This window comes from Nuphar pumila, chromosome 6 (assembly GCF_984573655.1).
Source record: "Nuphar pumila chromosome 6, dmNupPumi1.hap1.1, whole genome shotgun sequence".
NCBI lineage: Eukaryota > Viridiplantae > Streptophyta > Magnoliopsida > Nymphaeales > Nymphaeaceae > Nuphar > Nuphar pumila.
This window is the reverse complement of record NC_143254.1, coordinates 39,589,336-39,603,369: the sequence shown is the minus strand read 5'-3', so window position 1 is coordinate 39,603,369 and position 14,034 is coordinate 39,589,336.

Here is a 14,034-nt window from a genome sequence, read left to right as displayed (position 1 = left end):
GTTGACACTGGGGATAATGTGCATGTTTGTGCTAATAAGTTTGTTTTTATCTCCTACCAGGCTGTTGAAGGCAGATCCGTGACTATGGACAACTCCACAACTACAAAGGTGTTGGAGATTGGACGTGTAAACCTTAAGTTTCCTTTAGGATAAGTTCTATCTTTACACAGAGTGCACCATGTGCCTGTGGTTAGAAGAAATATTTTAAGTGGTTCATGTCTAGTTAGAGAGGGTTATGAGTTTAATTTTAAATGCAATAAAGTTGTTATTTTATATTCTGAAACATTTATTGGCAAGAGGTATTTAGATGATGATTTGTTTAAACTTCGTGTTCAACACGTTTGCAGTAATAAATTAGATAATAATATTTCTTTTGATTCATTGTCTAATGTTACTTACAATATAGAATCATCTGACTTGTGGCATAATAGATTGGTCATGTGAATTTCAATTCTGTAAAATGCATGATAAACTTGAAAATGATTCCTGAACATTCCATAGATAAAACTCAAAATATGAAATTTGTGTGCAAGCAAAACAATGTAGGAAACCATTCCATATGATTGTTAGAGATTCTCAAATATTGGATCTGGTGCACACAGATATCTGTGAGTTTAATGAAGTGTTAACTAGAAATCATAAAAAGTACTTTATCACTTTTATAGATAATGTCACTAAATATTGTTATGTGTATCTGCTAAAATCAAAAGATGAAGCTTTTGATAAGTTTCTTATTTTTAAGAATGAAGCAGAAACACAAACTGGTAGAAAACTTAAAAGATTGAGGTCTGATAGAGAAGAAAATATATATCTAACAAACTTGATGAATATTGTCAATCCGTTGGCATAATTCATGAGTTTATCACTCTATATTCTCCTCAATCTAATGGGATTGTAGAAAGAAAGAACAGAACCCTAACTGACATGATAAATGCTCTACTTGGGAGTTCTGGCTTACCTACCTATATGTGGAGGGATGCTGTGAATATAGCTTGCCATATTCTGAATAGAGTTTTCCAGAAACATAAGGATGGTAACCCATTTGAACTCTGGAGAAATAGGAAATCTAGCTTAAAATACCTCAAAGTATGAGTGTGCCTTGCAAAGGTACTTGTCCCAGATCACAACAGGAAGAAGCTGAGTCCTAAAATTATAGATGATGTCTTCTTGGGTTATGTAGAGAACAACTATGCCTATAAGTTCTTAGTAATTAAGTTTGAGATATCTGACATAGGTGTAAACTCTATTGTTGAGATTCGAGAAGCTACATTCTTTGAGGATGTATTTTTCATGAAAGTTGGTGTACCTCAGAATCTTTTTTTTTCAGATGTACCTTTAACTTTTGGTTTCATTCCTGAACATATGAAAAGAATGACAAATGTGGGGGTTGAGTCATCTTGTTTCCATTCTAGACCAAATGAGTCTGAGGAAGTGGTTAAACCAAGAAGGAGCAAGAGACTACGAATTACCAATGATTTGGGAAGTGATTATATCACTTACCTTATCGAGGACGATCCTCTCACTTTTCGAGATGCAATGGCTTCACCTAAAGCAAGGCATTAAAAAGAAGCCATAAAGAGTAAAATGGACTTTATTGTCTCTAATGGTACTTGGGAACTGGTTGACCTCCCTCGTGGTAGCTCTACTATTGGGTGCAAATGGATCTTTAAGAAGAAGTTAAAACCAGATGGATCCATTGAAAAGTACAAGGCTAGACTGGTTGCCAAGGGGTTCAAACAAAAGAAAGGAATAGATTATTTTGACACCTATTCTCCGGTTACACGGATGACCACAATTAGGGTGCTTATTGCACTGACCTCCATTTATAATCTCTTGGTCTATCAAATGGACGTGAAGACTGCCTTTTTGCATGACGATCTTGAAGAAGAGATTTATATGGATCAACCTGAGGGTTTTGTGGCTCCTAGTAATGAAAATAAAGTTATAGACTTGTTAAATCATTATATGGGCTAAAACAAACCCCTAAACAATGTCAAGAGAAATTTGATAAAGTGATTTTATCATTTGGCTTTGTTGTCAATGAATCTGATAAATGTGTTTATTGCAAAGTTAAAAGTTATGCATGTATCATTTTATGCCGGTATGTAAATGACATTCTATTGTTTGGTTCTAATATAAGAATTGTGAATGAGACGGAATTGTTTCTTAGTAGTAAATTTGATATGAAGGATATAGAAATTTTAAATATAATCTTAGGCTTAAAGTTGACTCGTTCAACTGATAGAATAACTATTTCTCAATCTCACTTTGTTGAGAAAGTACTTGAGAAATTTGGCTATGACAAAAGAAGATATGTAGCAACTCCATATGACCCTTCTACTCCTCTTTATAAGAATATGACTGGCGTTTCTGTGTCTCAATTAAGGTATTCTCAGATTATTAGAGGTTTGATGTATCTTGCAAATTACACGAGATCAGATATTTCGTTCTCTGTGACAAAATTAAGTAGATACACAAGTTGTCCAAATCGCACTCATTGAAAAGCATTGGACAGGGTACTTAGGTACCTGAAAGAAACTATTTTCTTGAGTTTGCATTACAAGAGATTCCCTATCGTTTTTGAAGGATATAATGATGCAAACTAGATAGCTATAAACTCTGGGAGTTATGGCATAACAGGGTATATATTTACCTTGGGTGACGGTGCAGTTGCCTAAAGATTAGTAAAGCAGACCATCTGTGAACACCCCAAATTTTTCAAAGTTTTGTAAAAATGACCCTTTTGCCCCTGACTCCATCTTTTGAGAAAATCAAAGCGATTTCAAATTTCAGTCATTCTGGACTAAAAACCATATTGATCCATTCAAAATTGATTTCGGGTCCGAACCCAGTGTTCTAAATCCAAATCTGAGTCCCGTTGTCCGATTTTCAAATTAAAATTATAAAAATACCAAAAATTGTTCTAAATGGCTCGGGCAATTCATCTGGCATTCTGTTGAATCCCCAACCCTATATTTCTCAGTTCGAGGTTGTAAACCTAGGATATTTCCTAAAAATCCGGACATAAATCCACTTTCTAAAGAAATTTTCTCAAAAAAATCGCCTTGAGTTCTCAAAAAAACTCTCTTTTGTAAATAACAGTTTTAATCTTCGTTTTCTCGTAAAACTTTAGGATTTTATTCTAAAAATACAAAAAAAAAATATAATAGAAAAATAACATAAATTGGGAAAACTACAAGGAAAATGGATGATTTTCAAGCTTTTTGAAGCCATTTTTACCAAAAACCTCATTTTAAACCACTTTTCAAAAGTTTTTCTAAAAGGGGACCTCCTTTTTGAAATGGAGAAGATTTGCAACGGCTGCAGGCTCGCTGCCCCTCTCCATCGCAGATCTTCAAATGACCTCCTCCTCTCTCAGCCTTTGATTCCCAACAAATTTCCTTCCTGAACCCTCCACGGCGCCTTTAAGAAGAGGCCTCCCAGCTTCTTCTCGGCACCCCTTGTTTTCCTTGAGATCGGTCTTTACTTCAAGCATCCATCATCGACCCCATCCATCTTCTCGAATCATTCGTTCCCCTTCTTCATTTTGAGTACCCGATTGAGAGAAATCAGACCTTCCGGCAGCGAGAGAAGAAGCTGCGCCATCCGATCAACCGCAACTTTCTTAGAACTTCTGCCACTACAGGAGATACCCATCATCCACCTTCATCGACCTTCCTGCTGGAGTGTCCACTCTCTTCAAGAAAGGAACGCCCCCAGCCTCTCTCTTTGATCGCCTTCCCCTCAAAGGAGACGTCCGCTCCCTCCTTCAGAATCACCAGCACGCCAAAGGTAAGTGGTTCGTCTTCCTCCTTCTTTCGTATCGTCTATTTCTCTCTGCCAAAGATATCCCCTGTAATAAAAAAAAAAAGGGCATTCCTGTAACCTTGGTTTGCTAATTAGCAAATCCTATTTACAGACATGCAACATTGACGGGATGAGGAATCCCAACATTTCTTACCGTTTTACAATTTTTTTTAGCCTGTGCTCAGTCCCTGTTGTTTAGCAAGTTTGGAGGCTATCCTCATTGACGCATGATTATTGGTAAACTGCTATATGCTTCCCTCATTCACTTTCAGATTACGCTTTTGTTCCCCTCATTACCTCTTATTGACGTCTCATAGCGTTAATCGGTGGTCAGATCTCTTATCCTCGATACGTTTCGGGTGTTCCACCTGTGGTATATTCAAGTGTATTGGTAGCCTGTTGATGCATTCTACTTCATCCAGGGTTCCTGATTGTTCTGGTGTACATTCATCTTAACATCTCGGTCTAATGAATTTCTGATTGCATCATATTGTGTTGTGCACTTGATCCATTGGAATCACTGTTTTTACATTGTTGCATGCACCTTTACATCATGTAGATATACTTTTTTTTCCTTTCGTGTTTATATGTTTTCAACTCAGCAGAACGTCACTTATAAGCCCTGCTCATCCTTTCTATATTTCATATATATGAAATTTCCTATCCATACGGCATTTCATGTGTCTTCATGATCCTGCATTTTAAGTTCTTCCACTGTCTACTTTATGCAGCAAGTTTGGCTAGTTTACCAGTTCAGAAGCTCTAGGCCCCTTTCAGAAGCCCTCTTAGATCACAGCTTCACATAATTTCAGTACCTGCAAGTTTGAGTTAGCCTTTCTATTGAGAGTCTGTTCCCTTTGTGCTTTCTATCATGCTGGTGTCAATATCAAATGATCCAATCAGGATAAATAACAAGGAGTTCGAAAATCTCCATGATCCTGAGTGTTCCAAAGGTAGCTAGGGAGGTATATTCCATTATGTCTGATGCTCCTATAGAGCAATTTTTGTCTACAGTCTAGTTGCAGAGGTGCTGATCCTATTATCAGGATAAAATAGAGCAAGTCTTCTCCAAGACTCTGATATGTAGTTAAGCAGCAGCTGCGTCGGAAAATGTTTAAGGGTAATGTAAGACATTAGATGTGGCTCTTTAGGGCTGGGACAAGCTGGTCAAACTGGATATGACCTGTTGCTATTACAGAATTCGGTTTATAGAAGAATCAATTTTCTATCAGTTTTTTAACAAATCACCTTGTTGCTGCTATAAAAAAAAAAAAACAATAGTTGCTGTAACAAAGTCTTCTTGGTTTACTGTATTAATGTGTTTTAATGATATTTCCTTGATTCCCTGCATCTCCTTTACTATCATACAATAATCATCCAGCATTACTATACTTGCCTGCATCAAAATTATTTATGCTCATTGATTTGGTAGTTAGAAAAGTGCTGTAGTTTCTTTTGCAGCATCATGCGTTATACCTGCTATCTAATATATCACCTCCCTTTCCTGCGTAACAGCACACACACAGCTTCAGGTATCCATTATTTCTCTTACACTGTTATACAACTACCAACTCGCCCCCACTATCTCCCAGATCTACCATATTTCACAAACAGGGTGTATAAAAAAAAATGTGTTAGGATAACTCCTGAAAGTTTAGCTTTAGTTCTCCTTGGATTAACACATTGGGATTTTATTTGATTTCCTAAATTATGGATGCACACTTCGTAATATATTTGGCCACAAGAGACAGTGAATCCAAAATCTACATTATCCCAAATGATGTTGAAGGGTTCTTGTTTATGCTTCAAGGGAGCCTGATGCTGTCAAGTGACACTGGAAGAAGTCATGAACGGGAGATGGATTTTCATGTATATCTGTATGCTAATACTCAATACTGCAACATGCTGCGCCCATATTTATTTGTCTCACCACCAACACTACCACCAACCACCTTAAACTCTTTCCATTTCACTGCTTGACTTATACAGCAGTTGGGCCACAGTGTCGGCACTCCCACATACTACTGTTACCTTTGTCAATATGATTTGCAGCCTTCCTGCTACACAGAATTTCTGTGCATCTACATTAACCTTATTCTTAATCCATCATCAGCATTCTTCCAGCAGCTGAAATGAAAACCTTCACTGCTGCATCTATAAATTCACATTTTCCAACACCATGTACCTCCCCTTTTCCATCACAAACTGTCTTCATTACTAAAAGGGTTTGCTTGTAGCAACCTGGACATAATCTGTCCCTCAGTACATTTCTCCATTAAATATACCCCTACATGTATATATATGCCTATACGTAGATATGTACATTTATGTGAATACACCAATACCTGTATATATATATATATGTATGTAAGTATATAGATATCTTTTCCAATCCTTTTTACCATACATATCTTTTCACCATTTGCAGGATATATGTGGGTAAAGTTGTCATTATTTGAAGTAGTAAATTTGATTTTATGAGTTGTAATAGCTAGGCTTTAATGAAAATTTACATTCCTCGCTTTAGGTAGAATGGATGAGCATCATAGAATACCATGAATTGTTTATTCCATGCATTTTTCCTGTATTTCTCAAAATCCCTACAATGGTGAAACACGAATGACACGTGCACCATTTCGTAAGAGGTAAGTTAATTCTAAGTTGACGATTTACATCAACGGCCATAGTCGGGGTGTGAACAAAACTTAGAATTCTTATCTTTTACGAAATAACATTGGATCCACACTGGATCCACTTTCAAAATCCATCATATTTTCTCAAAATATTTTTTTTTTCTTTTATCAGAATTTAACTTAAAATTAACTCAAAATATATATCAATGACCATAGTCAAGGTATATTGAGGGTTAATTTCATTTTAAATTCTATAAAAGCACAAAAATGTGTTTTATTCTTCTTTTGAATTTAAATATAGATTATCATATAATACATTCAATGACGATAGTCAAGGATGCATTATATTTTTAATCTTATTTTAATTCATTTAAAGAATGAAATAACTTTTCAAATTCCAAATTTTCAAACTTATTCAAATTCATTCATCATATAGGATAGAATCACATCATATTTTTCAAAATTCTTTTTCCAAAATCCAGGTGATCTCAAATATCTTCCTTAAAGTCTATAGTTTAAAGATTTAAATTCCAAGTTCAAAGTCCAATTTGACTTTGAAATTTCAAAATTCAATCTGTATATTCTTGATTCATTCCAAATTCAAACTCCAAATTCAGAGTCCAGATTGACTTTGAAGTTCATTTATAAAATTCAAATTCTCAAAATCAATTTTGAAATTCCAAAATCCCAACTCAATTCAAAATCTGATTTCAAAGTTCAATTTAACTTTAAAATTTCTTACTCATCCTCTGATTCAAAAACAAGTTATCTTCAAATTTTTAATCAAAGTTGAGATTGACTTTGAATCTCAAATCCAAACATTCCTAAGTTCAAATCTGGGTTTTCAAAACCCAGATCCATCTTCAAAAGTCCCATTCGGACTTTTCAAAAACCCAAATCCTAGTCTCAAACTTGGATCCAGATTTCCAAGTGTAGAACTCCATTCCACTTTGGATCTCCCATCACAGATCCGAATTCCATCCAAACTTTTATTCCACTTTGGATCTCCAATCACAGATCCGAATTTCATCAAGGATCCAGGTCCTCGTTATACCATTCAGATCCAATTCCATCTTAGAATCCAGAATCCAACCCTACTTTGGGTCTCAGATTTAGATCCAAAATCCAATTTTTAGGATCTAGAATCCAATCCTACATTGGATCTCAGACTTCAGATCCAAATCCACTCTAGGATCCAGAACCCAATTCTATTCTGGATCTCAGACTTCAGATCCAAATCCACTCTAGGATCCAGAACCCAATTCTATTCTGGATCTCAAACTTCAGATCCAATTCCGTCTTAGGATCCAGGGTCCAACTCTATCTTGGATCTCAGATTTCAGATCTAAACACCTTCTTGGATTCCACATCTTGAATCCAATTCCCTTCAAAATTCCAAAAATCCAAAACTCCAATTCTTAAAGCCAATTCCATTTCATTCAAACCAAGTCCCTATTTCGAATCCTAAAAATCAATTCAAAACTCTATCCAGAACTTGGATTCGGATTCCATCTTGAAAATCCAACTTTTACAAACCTCGTTTCTCAATTTCTTTAGATTTCCCATATTCAAAAGTGGAATTCAATTCCATTTCAGATATTCGTCCAAGTTCTAAATTCTAAATTCAAAGTCCATTTATGACTTTGAAAAATTTCCTTCATTTTCTTTTATCTCAAAACTTCAAAATCAATTTCCAAATTCCAGATTTATTTTCCCGAGCTCTTGACTATTCTAAAAACTTAGAACTTCAATCTCAAGTTCTAAGATAGAAATCATTTCTTCACTTTATCAGACTCACTTGGAAATTCTTCAAAAAACATTTTCAAAAAAAGAGCATACATCTTTGCATTTGCACAGGCATGATTCATTGTGCATTTAGGCTTAGGATAAAAACTTAGATAAAATCTTTGCAAAGCAAAAGGCATAAAATTCGACCCTTGGTTCGATTACCCCTGGTAAAGGCGCCAGGAACGGTCGAACCTCGTACCGACGAGCGGATCCCGTCTCCCGATTTTCCTGCAAATATTTCAAAAACGGAGGTGAGTTATTTCAAAATATTTTCAAAATTAAGGTCAAGTGAGAGCCGCAAAAGACTTCCTCTTCCCTTCTCTTCTTTTCTCTCCTCTCTTTCTTTTCCGTTCTTTTATCTTTTCTCCCTTCAAAAGGGAGGAAAATAAGAGGTTGGAAAGGAAAAGAGAGGGAAAAGAGAGAATATTACGAGAGGAAAATTTTGCGATGATCACAGGTTTGGCGACCTTGATGGGACCCGTCTTCGTCCGGTTGAATCTATGCCTTTTCTTTTGCTTCGATATTATCTAAGTCTTTATTCTTCATATGTCAGCTTCATTTCCATGCAAACCCTAGGAAGCCTAGATTCTATCCTAAGCTGACATCATTTGCATATAGGATTTAAGTATGGTTTGGTAGGACCATATTGAGGAGATTATTCCATGCTCACATTAGACTTAGGTCTGAAATACAACTCTGCTCAATTTTAGAGATTGAATGCAAACAATGTATGCAAGTGTATGCTTCTTCTTTATTTTAATCTATCTTCTTTAGGACTTGCATCAGAGCCTTCTGGTTTTTATTTGCATGTTGAACATGTTTTCAAAAACATCCCTTACCTATATTGTCCCGGTCTTCACGTTGCTGGGCTGTCTCACTGAACCATAGTTCGGGAGAGAGCCTCACAACTGGACCACTTATTTGGGTTCGCGCCCCCCTACCACGTACCTAAGGGCCATAGTCCGAGGTATATCGGTTGGTGCTCAAGGATGTTGGGAAGCCATTACCTTAGAACCAGAGAAATATTTCTATGCCACGTACTTTGAGCTTCGGCTTGGGTATATCGGCGTATCTTGATCAGAATTAGATAATTTGAACCCTAGAGTTAGGATTAAGGTCCTCCAAGTTATTTCAAATATTGCATTTTGAGTCAGCCTTTAGGGAGTGCTGTATGCGCATCCTTATTTGTGCAACTTTGGTTGTGTGATATTTCTCTTATTCTCTCATATATATGTATCAGACCCTTTTCAAAAACCCTGGGTGTATTATTCAAAACTTACCCTTATTTCCAAAAACCCCAGGTGTGTATTTTTATCTACCTACATTTCTTTTTCTCTTTTAGATCAAATTTTCTTCAAAACCCTGGAAAAGTCTTTTAAAAATCTCCTCAATCTTTCAAAATTTCCAGGTCTATCCGTAAGTCCTGCATTCTATCTGACTCTCTTCCTCTTTTTGCCTCAGTATCACTCCGATGGCATCCGAATCTCCCGATACTATCTTTCCTTGGGATCATGTCTTCTATCAAATAAGGGATGAAACCCCAGATCTGCGGGTCATCCAGTCTCGTCCTTTCTTCCCACGGTGGTATTATTCTTGGTTTGCCACCTTCTCACGTATGTTCCCAGACCACTTGGATGACTGTGGGTTGGAGATGGCGTCGGCGGCAGGCAAACGAATCATCAACGGAGCTCTGATTCAGGCCATGGCAGAACGGTGGAATCCACGTACCTGCACATTCTGGTTTCCTTGGGGGGAAATGACTCTACTGATGAATGAATTCAATGATATTATGGGATTACCCGAACCAGCCGGTCAGCCAGATGATCCTGTCGAGCAGCAATTTTTGATCAACATCAAAGGGGTGGATGTTCGAGAAGCCTTGGCCAGAGCAACAGGGAGCAAATCTTGGCCTCTCATTGAAATTGGTGGAAATCAGTTCATCGACCTATTTGAACTATATCAAAAGTACGGAGCCTACAAAGAGGTTGACACTTTGTCCCGAGCAGCGAAGGACAGAATTCAGCACGCCATGATCCTATGCACAGTGGGGTTAGCCTTCTTCCAAGATGGTCAGAATTTCATAGATATCAGAGTCGCTCAGCTCTTTCGAAGATGGGGAAGCAAGCAGACCCGCCAACTTTTAGTCTCCATGGCCGCATTAGCCTTTCTTTACAGAGGCTTGGCTCGATTTGCCCTTGGAGAGACCATTCTGGTAGAAGGATGCACTTACACCTTGCAGTCGTGGTTCTTGCGACACGTTCCTTCGAAGGCCAGTTCTTTCAGATTCAACAGTAAGCAGCCGAAGACAGTCATCCAATGCCGAGCTCTGATCGAGAAGCTGCATCAGGAGCAGATCACCTGAGATTTCTTTGACAGAAGAGAGACTGTTCCTCGATACACTTATGCTCGTGACAAGCGCTACAAATTGATGGGACCCTTCTTTTGTGTTGATTATCAGCCGGAGCGATGTCTGAGGCAGTTTTCGCAGCGGCAGGTCCGTGCCAACACCTGTTTCCCGACAGGCAACGTGTCAGAATTCAACCTGCAATCGGATCAGTGGTCTGGGGCATATCATGTCGCTAAATATACCTGGAACTCCTTTATTTCTCTGTCTATTTTTCCTGGGCCAAATGTATCATCTGAATATCAAGAGTGGTGGCAAACTGTCTGCCCACCCTCTCTTTGTCTTTGAAAGTTAAAAATATCAATAAAATTTTACTTTTTGGCCAAAAAAGTTGCTTTCTGTATTTTGTTTGTAGCGCAAATAAAAGTCACAAAAACTTGAGTGCCGACCTAATCCCGGGTAAAAGGGATATTCCTTCCGCATTTCTTCAAATCTTATCATGGTTGACGACCTCGCCTAGGTAACAAGGCACATTTCTCTGCTATCATCAAATGGTAATACAATTATCACAAATCGTGTGATGACCCAATCCCGGGTAATGGGATAATCTCTTGAAATTGTCTACCAAAACCCTTCATTTCTTGCTTTCTCTCAAAGAAATTATGATTTTCAAAAAAAAAAAAAAAACTTCTCCATACTCTAACCATTCCCATATTCTACAGGAAGCTTAGGCATTTGAAAAATGGTTCAAACAAGGGCTGACAAGAGGGCTGCTCAACAACATAGTGACAGCGAGTGAGGGGAGATGAATTCTCCTAGATTGTCTAAGAAGAATAACTCCGGAGATGAGAGTGATGTTGATCCAGCCATGTATCGGGTTTTTCAGAAAATGATGACCAAGATGATGGCTGAGCAGGCCAAAGCTGCTCCCAAAAAGGCAGCTTCCAAGAGCAAAGCGAAGAAAAAGCCCATGAAGAAGCCCGTCAAGATCAGCAAGCAAAAGGTACAGCGTGACAGTACCTCTGAAGATTCTGAGTCAGCAGAAGAAAATTCTGAAGAAGAGCAGTTGATCTACATCCTGAAACATCTGCGGCAGTCCAAGAGGCCGGTAGAGGAGCCAGTGTCAGTAAAAAGCCCAAGCATGGCCCCCCCGCAGAGGACTCAATCCAGGCCTTGACCAAAATAGTCAAAGACCTGCAAGTCCGAGATAAAGGAAAAATGTCATACACCAGGCAGGATTTCTACCTCGGTTTGGAAGGAGACATCAATTTGGAGAATCTCCCCCGAAAATTCATTAAATTCGATGGATCCGGAGATCCCAAGGCCCATCTTGCCATGTTCTTTGCGGAATGCGCCCGATTCAGCGAAGACAACCGTGCCCTTTTCCTCTGTTTTCCCCGCAGTCTGGAGGGGATAGCGGCCAAATGGTACGCCGAGCACGTCAATCCCATTGAGCTAAGGGATTTTGACAAAGTCGTCAACATGTTTGTTGAACGCTTCCTGTTCAACACGGAAGCCCTACCTACTCTGAACCACCTGTGCAACCAGAAACAGGAGCCCAATGAGAAGGCTAGGGATTTCATTCACAAATGGAGAGGCCTGTGCAACAAAATGAGAAACCCTATTTCTGAGGAGCATGCTCTCCAAGTCATCCTCAATAATTTCTCTCAGCCCCTAAAAAGCCTCCTCTTCCCATACCCCTCCAAATCCTTCATCGAACTAACAAAGCGAGCAGAATGGCTCGAGATGGGGGTGGAGAACGGAATGTATGAAGGTGTCGCCTTGGCCAAGAATATCCCAGACCCAAAGAAGAAGGCACACTTCACCTACTCCACCGAGGTTCCAGGGGATGATCAGGGCAGTAGCAGTAAGCAGGGCAGTGGCACAAAGCCCGAACAGAGCAGAGGAAGGAAAGGAAAATTCTTCAAGAACAATGATAAGCCTCTCCCGACCGGTCCTCAACAAAAGGGGGACCTTCAAGAAAAACCTAAACATATAAACTAGAGCAGGGATCAGAAGTTTACTCCCCTCGACCAGCCACTGGAGAAAATTTTGGAGTATTTGCTGTCTCACGGGATGGTAAAACTTCCCAAGGTTGCAGATCCGCCAGTGCTCATGGGAAGATTTAAGGAACAGTACTGCAAGTTCCATAGAGCAATGGGCCACGACACTGAGTATTGCTTTGTCCTGAAGCATCTGATTCAGGATTGTATTGATAAAAGCATCCTCATCGAGGATGAAGAAGAGGGCAAAATGGACATTCTGTCCGCCCCATTCCCAAAACATTCAACGTCAACCATTTCAGAAGATTCTTTTCTCCCACAAAGTCACATACATCCTTGCTCCAGCGAAGAAATAAGTTTACAGCATCAGGTGATGGTTCTACATCAGAATCAACCTGCATTTCAGAGAGGGGATATCCTCTCATTTTTAAATATTAGAAACATGTCAGTTGAGAGTGGAAAAATCCAAGTTTTTCCAAAAAGATTCGTAAAAAAGGAGATTTGCACAGAGGAAGCAGAAACCTCAGAAGCAGCAGAAGAGCGGGCCAGAAGCCTTCAGAAGCCTATTACAGCGCTCTCCAACATCTCCATTTTTTAGTTGACTCACGACTCTCCCCAGCATAAAGAAAAACTAGATGATCTATTGAGGAAGATCAAAGTAAAGCCGGGCACCACGCCCGAAGACATGGCGCAGATTGTAAATCAAGCAATGACGAACGCGCCTATTACCTTTTCAGATGAGGACTTGCCTAAGCCTCATTCATTCCACAACAATGCACTATACATTGTGGTAAGGACCAGGGGCATGACTGTCCCGCATGTACTGGTTGATGGAGGCAGCAGCCTCAATATTTGTCCAGAGATGACAGCGAAAGCATTGGGATTGAAAGAGGAAGAATATGTGCCTGATCCCATCACCATCTACGACTTTGATAATCACGGACAGACTGCCAAGGGCAAGATCTTCCTAGAAATTTTTATTAACTACTCAGTGCATACGGTGTTATTCCATGTCGTCAATGTGCCGCCAACTTACAATCTGTTGTTGGGACGAACATGGATCCACAACGCCAATGCAGTTCCGTCGACTCTCCACCAGTGCATCAAGTGGTCTAAGGGTGGAATGATTACTACTGTTTTGGGCGAAGACCCTGAAGAAAGGCTGTCACAGCCTATGATCCCTCGTCCCACATTTACAGCTGATATTCCAAGCATCCGAGAAGCGGATGAAATTAATCTCAGTGATAGCCTGGAGATGCTAAAATTAAAAGATGTCATGGAAGAAGAAAACATGGCAGCCACGGTCCAATGGCAGGGACCTTGTTTCTTCAAGTTAGGAGGACGCATTGATTACGCCTCCTTCAAAGATCATCCCTTATTTCCTCAATTTTCTAAAGCAAGAAAGGGATTTGATCTGTTGATAAAACATGGATACCAGCCATTCCGAGGCATGGGGAAA